Below are 22,421 nucleotides of genomic sequence, written 5' to 3'. Positions count from 1 at the left end.
AAAACAAGGAATTTGCTTAGTTTTGAAATTATAAATAGTTATATTTATCTGTCAATTTAGTTGCTAAGGAAGTCAAAATTAAAGTATAACCATCATTAACTACATACTTTCCATTTCCACTATTTTGATTCTTATAGTTTAAAATTTAATATAATTGTGTGACAAGCAATATATATGAAAAAGAAATTAAACATGAAGGTGAGTTATATAATTAAAAATATAATCAAATTTTAATTACTTACATCTAAGTACACTTAATCTATAAGCATAACAGATTTTTTTGCTTATGGAAAGTTTTTCTAATTATATTGAGTGTTTTGTTAAACTATTCCTTTTTTTATCATTTCTTTTATTATTTCACATTGATGTTTCAGGCTCTTGACCCATCATGAGGATAATTGGAATTGCTATATCGTGCAGTTGCAGTAATTCCATTTATTTGTTTTTAAACTTCTTCTCAATGATTTCATATACATATCACAATACATATTTTTAATTTCTAAAATAGTTTTATACTGCTGGATAGTTTTTTCTTAATATATTGCATGATTTGTGAAATAACTCCTTCCTTTTCATTTATTTCATTGTTTCAATAACAACATTTTGGGGTTTTTCCTCCATCATCAGGATCATTACTACTCCTCGATGCTACAGACTGAAGTGATCCTTGACCTCAATAAATTTTCATCTGGTGACCCTTTATTGTGCAGTCCCTCGCCAATTATGGGCACTAAAGAGGTCCTGGACATCCCGAATGGCAGCGACTTCTATCTAAGCCATGATATGCCTGCTCTTGTCTGGTAGAGCCTTCCATCAAGCAAATATCTTGGAACACCATGTTCTAGCATTCTGGGGATATGCCTAGTCTAATGCAGCTTGATGTGTCTCAACAAATCTTTATCCCCATACAAATCATAAATCTCCCTATTTTCCTCCTTCTCCAGTTTCACCTACCTTAATTGGTCTGAATATGCGGCGAAATCAGGATTAATGGAAATGCTGAGATTTAACTATATATTTAGATTTTTAACTATGGAGCCTACCTTTATAATTGATTTATTTTTTGAATTCATTGCTTTTTACACAATTATATTAAAGTTTAAACTCTATAAGGTTGACAGAGAAAATTGGAAATTAGCAATGATTATGCTTCAATTTTGACTTCATTGGCGAACAAATATAACTATTTTTAATTACAATACTAAGTGAATTCCTTATTTTGAAAATATGACATAATAATATTATACCATCAGAAACTATGAAAGAATGCCATTGGACAATGAACAGTACAAGTTGGAACAATGAAGGTAAAAAATTAAAACAGATGTTTCATTTTAGAGGACATGAATGTTAGTGTAAATAATGTAGAGAACAGATGGTGGAGACTGAAAGTAAATCACAAGAAATTCCAAAAAACTAAAAAGACTTGGTTATATTGAAGAAATGAATCAGATTCTTAGGCTCAAAATAATGTACAGCCAGATATTGTTCTCAGTACTGTGGAGAACACTAAAGAGTCTGTCAGTTCCTCCAATAAAGAAAATAACATCATCTGTGGATAAAGGAAAAACTTCATCATCCAGAAAGAAAAAAAAATTAAATTAAATAAAACAAAACAAAAAGGGAAAAAAAAAGGATTTCCATATCATCACTTAAAGTGTGATAGGTCATATGGCTAAAAAAAAGCAAGAAGAGCAAGATAACTGATTTAATTTTGTCTTATCATTTGATTCTATAATTATATGCTTTCTTTTTTCTTCATTAACAGCATAATGTGCTGGACTGAGAATAAAATAGAAAGAATACTATAATTCTAAACTAAATCATAATGAATTAACTAGATTTTTATTTTTGCCTGAAAAGGTTTTTTTTTTAGGGTTGTGACAATATTTGATCTTTGAGTGACAATACACCAATTCATATCTTATGAAAAGTAAAAGTTAATTATTAACATTGTTAATTACTTACAGTAATCTTTTAGCATATTTATTAATTAGGTAATATATATAATATATGCATGTATATATATTAATAATATATGTTTTAATGTAGATTTAGACTGTAATAGAAATTTTGCTAGTAATGAATAATGATATTAAGTAAAATCTGTACATTGTAAATAAAGTACATGAATATATTAAATATTAATATTAATGTTAATATTAATGAATATATTAAAATATATACATGAATATATTTTAATTATAATCGAGGATTGCATAATATAGTATGTTTAAGCATTAAAGTTAAGAAGAGATTTAAAAATGTACAACCAAGTCCGAAAAGTCATTAATTAAGTAAATAAAAGATTTGTGAAGTTAATAGAGGCTCATTCTAATACCAAGTAACTTCATGACTTGGTTCTTCATAGTATATGTCTAGCCAAAATAGAAAAGCAATGATATGCTTACAGACACAATTAGCTCCCTGACACCCATGAAACAATGCATCCTTGATTTCTAATACTTCTTCATTCAAGATTAAGATGATCTTGAATTCTACTTGTTTAGTTTTATAATCAGGAGTTACTTTCCTTCTAACAATGCAACATTTAGAAAGTTCTACTTCCACTCAACCTATGGACTGAGAAGTTGCTACATCAACTAATAGGAAAGAGAAGGGAGGAACAAAATCTAAAATTTCCATGTTGAAATTGACTGTTTTTGTAATTTGAACAAGACTACTAGCAACACTTTTTTTTTTTGTATTATTCCTATTGTTTGTGAGTTATGCTATGTTATGTTATTCAAATGTGCTTTTGATTAATAAAACATTATTAATCAATTTAGTATTTCAAGAGAATATGGAGTCCAGACCTTCTATTATACCCTTAGTCAAATAGGTATGTTAATAATGGACTAGAGCGTGGGTTGTACTTGTCAATAAAAGTTGTCAGGCCAACCAAACTGAATGCATTGAAAGTTCGTGGTGAGAATTCAATAACAGTGTAATGTTGCTATGCAGGCTATTGATGGGACATTTAGGAATAGATGTAACTGCTCAAGGTGTAGATAAGTACTAAAGGGATTCAGCAGTATACAACAAAATAGTATGCTAATACTATTTTTTTGTATTGTATACAACAAAATACTATGCATAAGTTTTCATTGTATCAAGGACAACTCCTGAGTTAAGAAAGCTTATTAATTTGTGTATTACCAAAAAGCAAATGTAGGACAGGCTTCTCAGTATGTGTTAACAACATAACAAACGTGAGGACCATCTATATTTTTTTTTTATTGATGAGATAGATGCAAGTGATAATATCACAGGCCATATAGCTAGGCTTGAATAGTTGTGGAAGAATTTAAAGGAAGAGAAATGAAAGGGGGATGAGGTAAAACCTTCAGATTCTTTATTATTACTAAGAAGAGTTCTATTAGTATTTTTATTTGGACTCCTCCAGGATAATCTCTGTGACTTTTATTGATAAGTTATACAAAAATTTGGTATACATAAAGTTATACATTTTTATTTGTAAATATACAAGATAGGAAGGAATGATGTAACATGTTCAAAATTTGCTTAAAGTTATTACAATTCCTTGAGCTTTGGCAATCCTCCACGTAGAACCAGAACACTGATACAGTTGGTATTAATGATAAAAATGCTTAATGCTAGCTAGAGTTTACCCAACTGTATGTCGTTAAAACTGAAAATCATTGTGCTAAATTGAATGTATTATACTTTAATACAAATTTGGGGTTCTATAAGAAAGTTTTGATTGTTAATGAGATAGTTAATACCAAGGTGATTAATACACTTTTGATTAATCAAAATACCTCAGTTTAGACATATTTGGATGCAAATTAATATGTATTGATTAATCAAAATGTCAATGAACAACTTTTTTGTCAATCATTGATAAATCTTCACCTAGCAATTTCTCTCATCATGTAACACATCCATTCCCTCACAGTGGAATTAAGAAAAACAAAAATTTCCAAACCTATCTGTTTGATGTTAAATTGTACCTTTCAACTCAAATGGAGATAAAATTATAATGTTGGAAAAACATAGTTATAATACTGCTGTGAACATAACCAATAACAATCTGTACTTTATTTTTATTCAAAAAAGATGTTCTTCAGAAAGACCATTCAGGATTCATTTTTAAAAACTGTTTCTATTTAGAAAATGAAATATAATTTTCCCGTTAAAAAGAAAAGGCACTTAAGGCACGAAAATAAAATATCAAATAAGTGGTCTGCAGCCTGTCGTCACTACTGAATTCCTAGCTCACAAGCCCAGGTCCAAAATAGAAACAAAATTGCAAATCACCATGAAATACCTACCATATTTTTGGTGGCATACAAAAAATAGAAAAAATAATTTTGCTTTCTCCTTATTGAAATAAGAAAGCTTTGAATTCATGCTGATAGTGAATAAACTTTTGTGCTCAGAATCGAGAATTCCCACTCACATTTTACCTTTTTGGACAACAAGAAAAAAAATTTGGTATCGTTTCTATTCATGTTATGGTTATGGTTAATCCGTTTTTGAAGACATCTTCAAAGGTCACTAGTTCCCCTTAAACCTGAGCAAACATATTTTCTTTGACACGCCTATATTTAAAAAAAAACAGCTCATCCCGAATAATTTGTTCTTAAAAGCCCAAACCATTGATCTTGATGTAGTTATACACTTAATATAAATGATGGGGAACCTCAACTGATCTATATCAAAAGCAGAATGTTTTTTCCAACTAAATTATCTGGATACATTGTTTTTTTTTTTTTTTAAATTTAGAACTTAATGTTCAAAATCATAAAAATACTTTTTGAATATACTTGGGAAACATTTGTAACTGTTTTGTGCAAAGTAAACACATTTCATGGATAGTTTTTTCGTCGGAGGAAAATCGATCCGTGATTTTCCACACTGACATTCGGTTTATTTTCCATGATTTCATTTTATTGTTTAGCCATTATATCCCAACTAAAAATGGTATGATATCGAATTTTGTAGGTAGATTAAAAATTGATTTTTTTTTTTTAAGAATCGCGGCCCAAGGAGAACCATATCCAAATATAAAACAATTCATGGAAATCTACTAACAAATGAGACTAATGAAATTTAACTTTAAACAATTTCATATTGTCAACTTCTCATCATCCATAGATGTGATAGGGTTAAAAAATATTCTTAATCACTCCAGCAACGACTAGTTCAGTGACTGTATAGCCCCTGAGCGTGTCTTGCTAACGAGACTGATTTGCTTGTAATTACTTCCTGAATAAGATTGTTAGTTTTTAATCGCTAGTGAAAGCGATCGTGACAGCTGGAATCTCTCGGACAATCCACTCTCATAACTTAACGGTCGGCTGGGGTCGAGAGTGGAGGGCCTCAGTCACAACCAGGAATTCCAACTGTTTCCAGCAGTAATTAGGAGCCAACAGTTCAGGACTTAGGTCGGAGGGAAACTGCATTTGAACGAATGTCTCGAGCAATTAGAAGTTGTGACTTTGCATATTTGGAAATGTATACCATTACCATATTGAGAAATTTATTCGAATAAGAGGATCATGACTTCTGGTTGAAAACAGGTGAAGTTGAGAAGAATTGATTTAGGCATTCTAATCATGTTCACAGGACATGCTTGCCGCCATGTATGTCGCAGAGACCTGTCCTGTCTTTCACCAATGTATTTTAGAATACTGGCGGAATAAATTAAGATTTTCAATCCAAAACAATATCATGATGCTTGTTTTTAGCGCAAACATAAATGTAGTAGTTATATTTAGAACTAAGTTATTGCTTTTAAGAAATGCTAAAAATTATTAGGAAATGTATTTTTGTTCCTATAATAATTTATAAAGATTGACATACGTATCCATGCCCGTAACAATTTTAATTAAAAAAAAAATCATAATTAAGTTTATATTTTATTATTATTTTAATGAATGATTTTAAAATACTTTATATATGTCCTCTATCTTCATAAATTGCATAGATATGGGAATATGAAACCTCTGATCAAATGGTGACGAGCTATAGGGAAGCTAATGTCTAGATCCGAGAAACATCATTGAATGGACCAGTTGTAAACTTCATAAACGAAATCACCCCAGTTGTCTTGGTTTTATTATCATTTCCTATACGTCTCATAGGGTGATAAACCCAAACCTGGAGTTATACAACAAAATATCCTTCAACTTTTTTAGATATTTGCCAAAAAAAAAAAATGACGTTATGATTTTTATAATTAAACTGAATATAGATTTATAATCGACCAGGAATAAAAGGTAACCCTTCACCCCGCACAAGTTCTATGCTTCAAGGTATCTATAATTCAAATATCTAATTAAAAAAACAAAACTGTCCGAACGCTGTTGACGGTTTTTATCCGTGAACTATGGGCCGATTTTTTCCCGATTTGATCCCACAAAAATGGTTCTTGGAGTTTGACATTACCATCCGCCATTTCATTGCAAAATGGTCGATTAGGCATTTCAAAAACCTACTATTCCAGTTATTCTGGTAGATAAATAGAGCGATTTTTTTTCGATTTTTTAATTTGGTCTTAAGAGTCACGAGTCCCTCAAAGCTGATTCTTTGAACTCAGCATTGCTATCTCTCATTTGGTTTCCAAGTAAGGGCACATTAGACTTTTCTCAGAAACAACTGGGCCTTTTTTTTTTTTTGTTTTGGATAGTGTCGAACACCGAAGTCTTAAACACACGAAAATGATCTTCGGTACTCGATGCTGCCAGCCGTCATTTCGTATCAAAATGGCGGCTGATTAGGTGTTCGTATGCAACCTTTTCTTCAGGTATATTTTGCTCGGCTTTTTTAGATTCAACATAAAGTCACATGTCAATTTACGATGAATTTGGAAATTCTACATTACCACTAGATATTTTGTACAAAAATAGGGAACGATTAATTGTTCCACACACCTATATTTTGGTCGTTTACGAAGACAAAGGAAAAAATATGAAGTATTTTGGAATTATTATACCAAAATCTAAGCGGTATTAAAAACAAGTATATGTGTATAATTATTTTTAATGCAGACTAAAAAGAGAAAACAATTAAGAAAACAGCACTAGTGTTAAAACGTTTATAGTTTTTCGCTGTTCCTAGGATCCATTATTAAAGTAAATATTTTTGGAATTAGAATAACATAAAAAAAATGGTTAAAATCGGTATCCCCCCCCTTGACTATACACTGTCCGTGTGAGTGTATTCTCTACGGCTTATTTACTTTTAAGTAAATGTTGAGTTCAATTCCGTTCTATATTGTCATAAAACTCAATTAATGGCAAGAATATTAATATAAAAGTCACCCTTTTAAATGCATATACTTGTACTCAGTGGAGTCTGAGTCGGTTTGTGTGTCTGCCACCTTTGTGGCCGTCCTGTCGGTATCAGTGTCCTAAACAACGGGTTCGTACAGTACTGTCTCCTCGATATAAATTCTGTCACCATTGGTAGTTCGTATGTCGTATGTATGTGGTCCGTCTTTGCTCTTTGAAGTGAAGTATGTCTCACTATACGTCTCAGTATACCGCTCTGAAACTGCCGTTGAAAGTGCTATGTTGGTCAGCATAGGTGCTCCGTAGAGCAGGGATCAGCACACTTTTGTAGATCATTAATTTGAGGCGGAGAGAAAGATTAGGAGAAGTTAGCAGGTGATTAAGCCTGTAACTACTTGGTTCTGACCTGCTTGATCTTACTGCAGTGGCGAGCTAGCGTCAGATATCTGTCAATGGTAACACCCAGATATATTATGCTGCTTGCTGGTCTATTCTCGTACCTTGCCACCTTATAGGCTCGTTCTTCTGGAAGGAGAAAATAATACAGTCGGTCTTCTCGGCATTAACTGTAATATTTAGCCCTTCTAGTTTGTTGTTTACATTACATTACATTACCAGAATACAGAAAAAGAGGCTACCTTTAACCCATTTTTATCATGATTTCATCCCCATGCACCCATGGGGCTTAGAAGAAAAAAAAATTAAATGCATATTGATTATTTTACACGAAATTCCCCACGCTTTCAAAGATTCATTACTTTTCCTACTGAAAGTGAAATGTGTAGCGTGCCAGACAGAGACGTCGCTTTATTGTTTGGAGAGGGAACTGCTGAATATACAATTTTCTATTAAATAAATCAAAAATTGTATCCTTGTATAGTCTCAACACATACAATTTTCCTCCATTAAAATGAAAATGTAACTCATTAAAATTTTTTATTGTTTTTGTTACAAAGCGTTTGATATTTTTGTTATAATATTTAGTTTATAAAAAATAAATATTACACCATTTTATTCTTATAAATCGAACTATTTATTATGTAAAAAATAAAAAAAGTACAGTACTTAGTTTTATGTGTATGACAAAAGTTTAATAGTTATCATTATTGGCATTACATTGGGAAGGAAAGGTTGTATTATTTCATTTCCCTACTTAAGTTTGTGCTGTCTATTAAAGATGCCTGCTAATGAGATCATGGAGTATTTACTTCATATCTCAATGGTGTAATGTGATTCTCCTCTTCTTCTATCTCATTGTTCAGCCTTGTTTCTATCTCAGTGCTCCGAAAGTCGGTCAAATTTTAAAGTTTTCACGCGTGAATAACACCAGATTGCCTATTTTGATCATGAGCAGATCAAATTTTCGATCTGTTGTAAATGTCAATACGTATTTTTAATATATGTATTTACAAATGGGTTTTGAGGAAGATTACGTCTGGCCAAATATATTCATGAATGACTGGTATCCAAAGTTCAGTAGATACGGTCGAAAGACAATTCTTGATATTTTTTGAAAATGTTATTACGGCACGTTCTTGGAGAATGGCTCTCATAAGTTGATTTTGAGAAGTTGGACTTAAGTAAGTTACCTATGGTCTTATGTTTCTCTCACTTAGCCTAGGTCTTAAGAGTGGATCATGGCGAGAGTTGATGTAAACTATCTGGCAAAAGATAACTTCGTGATCAGATTTACGATTTGTTAAACACTAATTCTTGGTTAACAAGAGTATTGTAAATTTTATAATATGAAATTGTAATACAACAATTTTTGTTGTTCGAAGTTGGGACATCTCCGTTTTCCTAACTTTTTGGGTTTTCAAATTATTAGGAACTTTTCATTTATTTGTTACGATTTTTAACTCTTGATAACAATAGTTTTTTTTTCTTTTACATTATATTGATACAATTTTTCAATTTAAAGGTATAATTATTTGAGTACATTTTTTTATCTCCATTGTCGCAGATCGATGTACATCTCTCCAGTTTCTCAACCTTAAGGGTTTCCAAATTATTAGGAATGTTTTACTTACATGTTCATAATATTGGCTTTTGAAACAATTTTTTTCTATTCAAAAACTATATTGTATGGACTAATTATCAATTTATCATCGTAAAATGTATTATTGTAATTATTTATAAATTTTAGAAACGCTTTGAGTGGAATGTTTTACAATCTTCGCAGTTTGAAGTAAATTTTGAAATCTCCAATTTACCAACTTTTTTACGTTTTTAAATTATTTCGAACTTTTCACTTACACGTTTCTTTACTTAGATGGTATCATTCCTATTAGTTTTTGTTTTAGTCACTCTTTGAGTAATATATTTTACCACAACTAATGAACTTCCACAGTAAGTACGTAGTCTTTCATCACTAGAGTTACCGAAATGAAACCACCGTAGTACACGATAGAAAACTAGAGGTTAATGCTACAAACAAACACCAGTGGTCTGCGCGGGGTAGTTGTGGCTGCACGGTGAAATATATGTACACACACAGTCTATTTTTATTATCGATTACAACAATATCAAAAGTTAATCAGGTAAAAAATAATAACAAGGACATTAAAGTTCCATGATTATTTACAATTGCATTGACTTTTTTTTTAACCGATTTGAAAAAGAAAGGCTGATTTTTGTATCTTAGTTCACTCATAATTTTAACATTCTTGAACAGAATACTATGATTTTGTATATTATTATTTTATTTTTCAAAAGGATACAATAGTTTCTATCTCAATTTAAATAGGATTTTTCAGAAATCATAGTAGTGATAGTAGAACATATCAATGATGAAGAGCTTTGACTTTTATGATACTCGCAAATTGTTTTTTGTAATAATAAAACAGGAAATTTATAAAACAGTATGATATTCAAAAATCAATTAGCAAAGATTAAGTATTTAAAAAATAAAAATTGGATATAGTTTCACAAAGATTGATTCGACCTATTTTTCAAAAGTTTACCATTCATAAACAGATTTCTATGATTTTTTGAGTTCCCTCGATACCTTTAGGTGCACTTTTCACTACGAAGATATGATTTAATTAAAGAATATTCCTTTTTATGGTACTGTACGGAGTTAGTCAAGAAAACTCTGCTGTGGTTCGATTTGACATATTGAGTTAAGTGAAATATGTATACCGATAATATTCGTTTCTTAATTTGCGTGTAAGAGTTCAAAATATTATGCACTATTTTTTTCTTTTTTTTAATGAAAAAATCCTCACTACGTCTATCTCTTTATTTAATCATTGAAATATATTGTAAACTAGATTTTTTTTTAATTTGATAAATATTTGAAATTCATATTTAACGACAACTATTTATTGCTTCAGTCAGTAATACTGTTGATCACTATTAAAAGCAATAACACGATAAAAACAATTATTACCCAGATTTTCGAAGCTATACTCAGATAAGATTAGGATTTATCTGTTTTCAGTTTTTCCCTCATGGTTTGTTCATTTTAGTCCGATAATCAAAAATATACCAAAGTTTTCATCTTATATAATTTCGAGATATAGATGTTAGATACGAAATAGATTTAATTATTTTTATATCATGATTTAATTTATCATTTTATTCGAATCTTATTTACTAAATTATTCCTTTACTAAATAATTTATTTCGTGATTGATGATAGTTGATGGTATTTTGTTTGCGATGAAAAAATAATTCTGGTGTACGCACTACAAAACTTTCACTCATGATAAAAATTCGTATTCTAGGATTTCTCTTCTTCGAGATTGGACTTCGGAAGAAACGGACACGCTGGGGTTTAAAGGAACCTTCATTGGGGGATGAGAGCACAAATTGGGGAAGGCCAAGAGACATGGAGGGACTGGAAGAGATCGTTAATAACAAAAAGCAACAGATCATCTAGAAAACATGGGAACAGCCAATATGGGAAATATTCGATTACCATTATCTGGTTGTAACCGGGGCAACGGAGAACCAAATGTGAAGATCGTTAAAAAACCCATCCAAAGCTGGTAGGATTTATCAACTTTAGGTAGGTGATTTGTTAGAAGATTAAACGGCTGTGGATGCTAGAACAAATTGGGGTTCATCCAATACACGACGATGGTGTACACCCTTAGAGATACAGAGCAGCATAAGGAAGTCACCCTTGCATATCACCAGGGGAAAACTAATCATCGAAGTTCCAGCGAGACTTTGCAGGCACTCAAGCGTCGATAATTTTAGTGAGAGGCAAAGAAGACAATACGAGAGGTCATAGGCTATGACTTGTGCCTCAGTACGAAGTATGAACGACACCCACCCAAAGCGTTACCAGAAGTGAGCCCAACCGAGAATGCTCCGCTCATCGAAATTCAGCTGGATTCATTTACCAAGAAACGATACAAATGGATTACCGCCATCGATGTTTTAGTAAGATTACCATGACGGATCAGGTACGGTAAAGGTTGATGAAAGCGGTATCATGAGCTTTGAGAACCTGGTTCCAATTTTACAGCGTCCCCGATGGAATTTAGTCCGATGGGAGGAGGGAATTTTATAATGCTATCATCAGGGAAGAAATGAAGACTGTGGATATGGAGTGGCACATCATCACCCCAGGACAACCTAATAGAAGGGGGAGTAAAAAGACTTTAAAGTACGTCAAGTGAACACTTGAGAGTGTACCTTAGAGACAAGGGTTAGAATCAGAGGAAGCTATTATCAAGGCAGTGGTGGCATCCAATCATTCAATCCATACCATACAGGGTTCGCTCCGTTCGAAATTGTTTTTGGGCTCCGGGACGTTGTAGAGATTTTAGGAATAACGCAAATGCAAAAGGAGAGATAGTCAGGAACGGTATGGCCATGCAGAAATCATGGGTTAAGGTCAGTAGACGGGTCAACTGAGAGAAGTAAGGCAAGAGAGTGTCGCCACCATATCAGCATTTGGTGCTGGGGTTTTTGTTTTGTTTTTTTGTTATTTTTATATAGGTATTTCTTTCTTTGTTTTTGATTTTGTTGTTGTTGCTGTATATATTTTTTGTATCAAATAAATAAAATTAAGAATCAAGAAAGATTTATTTTTATGTTTCATTGTTTGCACTTATTATGTTTTGTTTTCCCAAAAAAATGTATATAGAAGATAAGATATATAAAAATAAAAAATAAAATATTCCTACAGTTGGCAAGATCAATCTGGCAGCTAATATGTCCAGCAATCTATAAGCTGATATAGCAATATCAGGTGATACAATTTATATTAGAGAATCAACGGGAGAAATAAAACACGCTTTTAGTTGACCTCGTAAGCATTACTTCTCATACCATACAAAAATTCATTCCTAAAATACATTCATAAATGTATTGTTTAAAATACCCAATTATCATTTATAGAAATAAATACACGAAATTTTATTATTGAGATCATTTCATTGGAAATATGAAACAATATTTTATGAATAACGATTAACTTGGAAATGAATATTTCGGGAACATTTCCTTTATCTTACTTAATAAATTCACACAGAAACCAGGTCTAGTTTGCTCATGTAAAATGAACTGGTGGTTGTACGTGATAAATAATGGAACAGCGACGTAATGAAAATTACATTACTCGGAGAGAATGATTCCTTGAAAAACTAATATACTACGTGACACCTTTCTGTGTTAAAAAATACATAAAAATGATGAATCAGCTAAAGCATCTCAGAAAACGTCTGATTGCATTATTGTGCGTGCTAGATCAAGATAAGAAATCAATGGGCTAAGATGTCGTCATTTCCAAATAAAAGGTCCTACGAAATTATATGAAATATTACGGACGTACCCAGCGGAGGGCTAAGGGGGTAGCTGCCCCCCCCCCTAGAATTGAAAAAATTAATAATTTAATACATTTTTTAAAAAGCAATTACTAATTGTAATAACTAATAAACACTGTATCAATTACATTTAATAAAGTAAAATCCTGATTATTATTGGATAAGCCATTTTTAATGAACACCGCCTACAATAATAAATATAAAATCCAGACGGTGTATTATAAATATGATTTCTGGATTTAGGCATTTTTTATCACTGTCTTTTCTTCATGGTATTAATAAATTTTCTAATTTGATTAACGATTTTTTTTTTATTACATTACATTCTTCATGTATCACATTTTTCACATTCAATATTTCCGTATCGAAAGGAGGGCCTTGAATTTAATTTAAGAGAGGGAAAAGTCAGGGAATTTGACTAAAAATTCTTGTTGACATCTTGTATATTGGTGTGCCCATCAAAACTTTCACTTTCAGTTTAAATTAATCCTCGCTCGTTTCAAAACAAATGTTTTTATATTATTCCTTGTGCTGATACTTTCCCATACTAATTTTTAAGTTTCAACAGTTTTCAGAAAATTATTTTTAATATTATTTCTCTTCCTACCTTTTTATTATTGCAAATGTATGGGAGAAATATTAAAATGTGCATTCTGATCTTAACTATACATTGAACTCTAAATCGTTAGACAATGAATATAGAATTTAACTAAAAATGATGTTATGGAGTAATCCTGTCAACTGAAAGGCTCATCTATATGTTTAGTGAAATACCTAGTAATAAATTAAGTAGTTAATAACTATAATGACAAAAATATTTATCAGGCTGCTAAAACAGAAAAATGCTTGCACAATCAGACCCGTGTTGAAAACATGTCTTTTATTTATTTTTCTGTGTATTTTTGTTCTCCATTACCTTACAACTTTATATATTACATACTGTATTTTTTTAAAATCTTTGGCTTTCCAACGGTTTATTATGTATATAATAAGTAGCGTATATGATAAGTAGTGTATAGGATAAGTACTATTATCAAACAACCATTGTAATACCTGATAAGCCTAAACTGTGAAATAATTTGATGATTAACTGAAGGAGATAGGAGGAAAAAAGTTTTTCCGAAAATAATAGTAGTACTATAGACGTATTATGTATCGTTGGAAAACCAAAGATTTTAGGAAATATACTGTTTAACATATATGTTATGGAGAATGACGGACAAGGCATTAATAAAAGATCTGTTCTAATAATTTGACTGAACATGCGCATGCAGTTTTTCCGTTTAATCTATTAACTGTTGTCCTGTCGACGTATTTATTAAATGATTAATTTTTTTTTATTTCACTTAACTTACATTCAAGCCTTTCAATTGACAGGATAATTCCATAAAATTATTCTCACCATTTTCAGTATTGATACAAATACAATGTAGCATTAAATTAGTGTTTTTTTTTTTTTTGTTATATTAGTTCAATATATTTATTTACTTATTTTATTTTCTCCTTACTACTTCATTGAAATAGTTTAATTATGTTTATTTTATTTATCTTTCGGTTTATATACATTTTACAGGATTTTCATTATTATTTATATGTATATTTTTTCTATTTCTTATTATTATTTTTATTTATTTTATAATTTTGGTCTGAAAGTGATCATTAATCACTATTACGTATTGCCCAAGTTATGGCAGATTGTAATATTTATCAATAAATAAATTACTCTAAAAGGAAAAAAAATTTAATAAGTGAGTACAATGTAAATTTTAGTTAGAAATATGAGATATGACAGTCTTATAATTCTGTCATACTTTTACAAAACAAAAATATTAAAATCTTGGAACGAAAAATATTATTATTTCTCTTAAAATTGGATTTAGTCAATCTTTCAATTGAATGCCTCATTTGGAAAATTATTAAGGGGAAATAATGTCACATATTGGTCTGTATTTTGTTGAATTAATTCCTAGCATATATTTTCATGAAACCTTTATGTTCATTTCGATTTTAAATCATGTTAACGAATTGACAGCATAGTGACATCAAGCCATGGAGCATAGGGACAATAACTCAATTATTCTGACTCTTTTTTGTTTTATTCGTTAATTAAACGTGATTTACTATGTTTCGTGATGAATTATATACTTCATTGTACCAACTTACGTTGGACATATTAGAGGTGTGTAAAGCTGATCTTTATTTTAATAAATTGAGTGGTTATAGATTTTTAGAATGGTAAATTTTTAAGCTAGGAATAGTATATAATTCTAATTTTTAATAATAATTTATCATGAAGTATTGGATATTGTATTATATTATAGTATGCGATACATGGCATTCGTGTATTACCACTGAATTTATTACACTTTTTTTTTATAAATAAACTTAAATCAGAATATAAAACTATGACAAGGCATATCAGCTTCAAACAGAGACACTCAAACATTCTAGGAGTCCATCCGTTGCAGTGCAGGTTGAGATCTTAGGTTTCCTGGGTTTAGATTCCCACCAGAAGTCAAATCCAACGGCCACTCCCCGACGACCTCCTGGTCTCCAGGGGGAAGTGTTTGCATGACTTGCCGTTTTGGGTTGACCAAGGTCGGAAGTGCCCGCTCACGGTCACAAGGAAAGGCTCTGGGCGCTTCCTCTACTGATGGTAGATCTTCTCACAATCTGTCTCATTACCAATATCATCTTCTCTACAATGTCCTGAGCAAATGAAATGAAAGTATGATTAAAAATTAATACATCCACCCCATCTTTAATGAAAACGCCTCAATAATAAAGAAAAAGTTCGTTGGAAAGTGAAAAGTATATTAGAAATACTATTTAAATGAACTCTGGATTGATTTTTCAGCGACATTTATTAGAATTTATCTTCATTGGGGCGTATTCATTCAACATACTTTCATACAATATCTTAAAGAAAGTATGAAATGAAGTATGAAAATTGAAAGAAGAAAGAAGTTGATTATGAACCAGGAAACTCTTTTTTTTTTTTAAGTCAATTCAGAGCGAAGGTGAATTGTGCCTAGTTATCTACTGGTGACTAACTTATTCTAACTATGTTGGGGAGGGGGGGGGAGGTTCAGTTTTTTCATTTTGTGAGCCACTCAATAAAAAAAGTTAACGCCCACAGGCCGGATTCGAACCGGCACTGGCCACAGATCTCAGAGCGATAGACCTAGACCTAACCAACTGAGCCACGGACGGCCCCCCTTGTAAGTTGCGGAAGCGCACACAAAAAACGCAACGACAGTTTTATTTATTTTATGTTAATTAGATTTTAATTAATATCTCACTCTAATTTGGCCCACAGTAGGACTAACTTAAAATAAACTCGAACATTTATGCATAAAATAAAAGTTTGATTATTGAAATTTTCGTATGCACAATACAAATAATAGACTATATTATTAGTAATAATAATTAGTGTCAATTAGCCAATGACTAAGTATTGAACATATCCTTATAATTATATCAATCAAACTACAATCTTTAAATTAGTGTTCAAATAAGATTGTCTTTGAACACTAGCTATGTCAACCCGCATACTGATCAAGTGATGTCATATTTCTTCCTGTGAGATCATTGTAGCACAAAAAATTGTTATCTCAATTTTGATGGCAATGAAACATTTCAAATTTCCACTTATGACATAAAATGATTGGTAGTGGGTAGACATCGGTAGTGCCGTGTACGGGGCTTCGGGGTTTCTAAGCCCGAGTAGGGGTTCCCCGTACACGTTGTTATATTGAAATTTATTCATATATTAATGTAATATATGTATCTGTATTTATATATTTATATTATGTATTTATATTATATATTTATATTATGTATCTCTATCAGTTCCTGATGGGAACCGACTGAAAAGGGATGCGCTATATTTAATTCAAGATACCATCTGAAAACCCCCACCGTGGTATGCTAGATATGAATATCATAATTAATCATTGAAGTTCCTTTCCAACGGTATCGTGTTCACCAATTTACTATGCTATTATATATGAGGTGGCATGCAGGGATTATTAATTATAAAGTAAAGTCCTCGTTACATATTTTATATTTACAATTATATACACATTATCAAGAGTACTATTATGAGAGAGCATGGTAGACTTGTTTCCTTATACTTTGATTATAAGATAATGAATTGAGAAGTACCAGTTGGGATATTTGATATTTATACTGACTCTAAGTTATTAATTATATCCTTGCCATTCAAATAACAACAGAAAAGGTCTTACTTGTTCGGTACATGGGTAGGCTTGGTGGTTGTCGTGAAAAAGCGTTCATATGGCCTCTTGGCTGCCGCTCATCTTCCAGACTGTCTTCCTCTGTCAGACTGTTCTCTTCTCTCAGCTTCCCTCAAACTCTCCCAGCCTGTCCTTCCGTCAGGCTTCCTACCAGACTCTGTCCACCTCGACTCTTCACCAACTCTGACTGTCTTCAACGGTGAGCTCCTTCCAACTCCCCTTGAGAGTCTCCTCTGACTGTCCAAAAACTCTTTTTCCTGCCCTTTTGTTACTTTTCTCCCCTCTCCTTCTGACTCCTCCTTCTTTTGATTTCTGTCCTCTGATTGGGTCCTCTATTTTCAGAGGGGGTGAGAAGGTCCAATGATCTTCGACGAAATGATCTACCTTTCATCTTTAAAAGTTTCTTCTTTGAAGAAAGCCGGCTTCTGGCGGCTTACTTTATGTTTCCCGAGGTTTTTAGAGAGGCCCGTGTGAGATAATGGGTGTTTATTTGTTATCCATTACGGCGGCTATTTCTCCGTACTTTCTAATGTCTAAACTGGCCACGTGCACGATAAGGGCTGTTTGTTTGCTTAACTCTGCCTAGACGGTTAATGGTTCCCAGAGGGTGCATACCCTCTGTTATCTATATATCTTTGTACTTTTCTTTAGATCTGTTGCCGACGGGTTTTTGCCTAGGTCCGGTGGTATCTTTGGCATGCCGACAAAAGAAATTATTTTAAGTTAAAAAACTCCAGCTGGTGCCTCTCATACATATCAGTAGGTTATTGGGAGCGAACTCGACAAAATTTAATTACATCTGATAATAATAATTATTACCAATTCTTTGGAATAATAATAATTATTAATAATTCTCTATTATAAACAACTTATATCCTCAACATTTCTGTGAATCCTCAACAAGTAAGATTATAAGTCTGAAGTTGTACTTGTATGTTACTTGTAATTACTCCTAAGCAACAGTAAACAACAACTGTGTTGTGACAAGTGATGTTTTATGTTATTAAGACACCAAACATATTTTTTCTCATTTTGAGCGATGTGAAAATAAGATTTATTAACACAGGTAATCATTTTTCAAAATAAAACTATATATGGTTCTCATATTAAAAAGAAATTACTCAAACAAGACAATCATGCTATGCCTATTTTAATGTATAAATTAGAGCTTATATAATCCTTTATTACATTATTAAAGAAGAGAAGTATATGTGGCTATTTGCCTATAAGAATTTTACTTATTATTTCAAAATTCATAATAAAGCCGGATGCCCACCAATGGCTAAACTATACATTTTACCTTAGCATAGCCCATAGCCGAAGAAAGATGATATTCCCTTGTACCCGAAGAATGTTGAGGTTCTCTTTTTACCATTTCAAGATTCCTTCTGCGAAAATAGCTTGCTAAAACTTTTACTGTCCCTAAATTTATGATAGTCTTTTAACACGAGAAGTACTCAGAAAAATTCTATAATCATGGAAAATATGAAAACAATAGAACCTCTTTTTTTTTTTTGGTTTATGGATCCTTCAACTTGATTTTTTAAACTAAAATTTTAATATAAATTTCGCGATTCGATCGAACATGTCAAAAGAAATAATATTCATATCTTATCATAGACCTAAATACAATTAATTTTATTTACGAGCATTTATTAGATGCTAAAGTAACATGTTAAATATGCTTTATCAAGGGCTTCAACCATGGAATATTAATTTAATTATAATAACACAAATAAAATTCTAGTCAAAGGTGAGAAACAATAAAGCGGGTTCTCAGGTGATGTTTAGTGTCTAATTAAAGGTGATCAATTAAATTAATATCTACAAAGATGGTGGAAGAGAAGAAACCTATAGTCGCTGCAGAGGAACATTAGTCTAATTGTGTTTAAACCTTTGTCACGCAATAAAACTGTGACCCTTTTGAATACACATTATGTTTAGTACACCGCTCCAACCACAACAATAGTATCTTTGTCTTAGGCTACACCTACATTGACTCGAAATAGGCAGTAAAAACTCTGGATGATGTATAAAAAGATATAAAAGCTTTGGGCACTTCCTTTCCCTATCCGGTAATAGCTCCATCAAACTTATCTGTTTTTACTTTGAGATTGCGGGACGGCGTAAGGAGCCTACACTTCCGCAGTACATAACCAATGTTTCATTTTCATTTTTGGCCGAAATGTCTTAAATGTTAAATACTTCTAATCCGGTTCGATTCCGGCCTTGCGGGTTGACTGTTACTTCGTAGTGGTGCCACGGAATGAAAACTCGACCTTCCCACTCTGCTTAGAACAGGATTGAAACCTGTAGGATAACCCTCCTACCTCACTTCTCCCAAAATAGACAGGAAGGTAATAAAAACAAAAAATTATTAAAAATTAAACGTTGGTTGTGTGCTGCAGAAATTCTGTCAATCAGCGCCTACTCCTGATTTTGAATCGATTTTTATAATAAAACTAGTGAATAGTTGTGTTCTTGGGATGGTTTTAATTACCCTCTATCACCACTTCCTCTCTGTCGACATAGATTTTTAAGTCATTCTTACAATTATTAAAGGCTATACACTCCCTGTAATACTTAATCATACATTTTCAATTGGTATAACTAAGTGATGGACAAAGTGAGGGGCTAAACAGTACCCATAACACTCAATCATTAATAATTATAGTGATGTAATTTAGAAATAAACATGTGGTGGAACCGGGCAGTAGCTATACAGCTACATAATACTTAACTATGTTTTTATTGATACACTTTAGAAATGGACAAGGAGTAGGGAATATACCAGTAATTACCGACCGGGGGCCGTCTAGTGTACCGTGAGTCTCTTCTAGGGGTTCTGTGAAACATGTTAGGAATTGGACATTTCACGTCAACTCAAAACAATTTTTACCTTTACAATCTCAGATTTTCTTCAATTTTGCATATGTTTTAGGTAGATATCCTAGCCTTACTAAGCTTTTGTTTAAAATGCGACATTTGACTCTCTATTTACATCAAATTACAATGCAGGGGTCCTGCAATTTTCCTACTTTTACATTGAGGTACTCGCTATACCAACAACAGGATGGCTTTTTTCCTCTTTTGTGTGTTTATTCAATAAAATAAAAAAATAAATGGATCTATTAAAATAATAAAAAACACATACACAGTGGAAAAATATCCGTCTGTCGAAGCTTGTTTGCAATTATTAACTAAAACAAATAAATAACAAAACTTAAAGAAAAATTAAATTATATGCTTTAAAAACAATGATTTTAACAAGTCAATAATTTAAAATAATAATATGATTTTATGGAAACAAATTGTGTTAACCAACTGAGCTCTCTCCAGTGTAGTCCGTTGTGCATAGTTGCTAAGAGTCCTCCAATTAGCCTTTTAATAAACTGAGTAATTGTTCTGCAGAGCAGATCTGCTGTCAAAAATATTATATTATAATTTCACTATACTTTTGACAGGTTCCTAAGATGTTTTTTGTACGTACGCAAAGTACGTGTTAGATACCTTCCTTTTCTTCGGATTTACAGACCGGGCAGCTATCGATACTATCATGCATCGCAGTTTTAAACATAAATTGACCGATTCCACTCTACACTGGAAAATCTACCGCATCGATAGCAAATCAATATTATCATATAAATATGGCCTTTCGATTTCTACCGCACATAAGCCTGTGTACGAAGAAAAACTAGATCTGAGACATTTATAAATGGCTTTGATTATTTATTATTTCTATTGTGATGTTGAAAGCTTTATTTCAATGTAGTGAGATTGGCATTACAAATATGAAAAGGAAGAAATTGATTGAAAATGGAAAAGAATCAGACCAAAGCATCGAAAATTCAATTGATTCTCACTTTGTAAGGCCTGGATAATTAATTTAGTGTCTATGTTAGTTGAGGGAGTGGATATAATTATCAGTTTTAAGTTATCTTTATGTTGCCATAAGATCTTGTATGTACATACTTTTCCACTCTGCATAGACAGGGAATCAGATAGAATAACCAACTCCAATTTAATATGGTAATTCGATTCAGATTCCTTCGACTGGATTTAATGTATAGATAACCGGTTCGAGATGAATTAATCGATTTCGAAAAGGGATAAGAAACTGTGCAAAGCCGTTTGCGCTGAATAATGGCAGCCATTATATTGGCATTTGATCAGGACGTATTTAGTTTGGAATATATTTATTATCACCTTGGTTAACGCGGTAACATCAAGCCGATCTTCGTTTTTTTTTATTATAGTTTTAATGAATGAATTATTCGTATTTTATAATTCACTTTTAAAAATATTTTTCAGTGCACCGGAGAGGATATATTTAATAGGTATCGAAGTATGCATATTGTGCTAAAATAGGTTTTATTAAAATTTTACTCCTGTTAAAAAACACTGCATCTGTGATCTTATCACTTGAGTCATCTTCATACAACAAACGATTTGTTTTTAATATATGAGAGAGTTACAATTTTTTTTATTTTGTTTTTTTTAATTTAAAATAATATCCGTTATGAAACAGAATGTACTTGCATATTTACCTAACACATGGTGAGTTGTTAGTAATTTTAGCGACTATGAATAATTAAATTTGATATAGTAGTAGGATGCCTTTCCCAATCATGGGAAACTCCTGCCTCATGATTATTTTAGTATGTTTATTTTTACATGCCGAGAGTACCTGCAAGTCAACAATGCATGCTACGGTATGTACAAGGTGTGCAGAATGGATTTTTGTTTAATGCATTAAAAACCGAAAGTCTTTGAGGAAAATAATGAAATTATTAACAATGAACGACTGTGCAAGGAGGTGATTTGGTCAGAACCACGCTCAACGCTAGGATTTTTCCCAATTACGGTACCCATTGCATAAGGCTGGGTGGCTCCCAAACCCAAAGGGTAGTAAAACAGAAAAAAATATCTGCCATTCGAATTCGGGTTCATGACGTTAGTAGCACAGTGCCTTACCATTGAGCCATCCGCTCTCAAGAATTATAGTATATATGTATTATTTTTTTTTAATTATGAAGATTATACTGTCTTCTATAAATATTAGATAATAATTTTCTCAATAATCGTTGACAAGTTATTTAGAAACTAAGAAAACAAAGGTTATT

Source organism: Halyomorpha halys, unplaced genomic scaffold (genome assembly GCF_000696795.3).
Source record: "Halyomorpha halys isolate HHAL.00 unplaced genomic scaffold, Hhal_1.1 Scaffold186.1, whole genome shotgun sequence".
NCBI classification, from domain to species: domain Eukaryota; kingdom Metazoa; phylum Arthropoda; class Insecta; order Hemiptera; family Pentatomidae; genus Halyomorpha; species Halyomorpha halys.
This window is presented reverse-complemented; position numbering follows the sequence as displayed.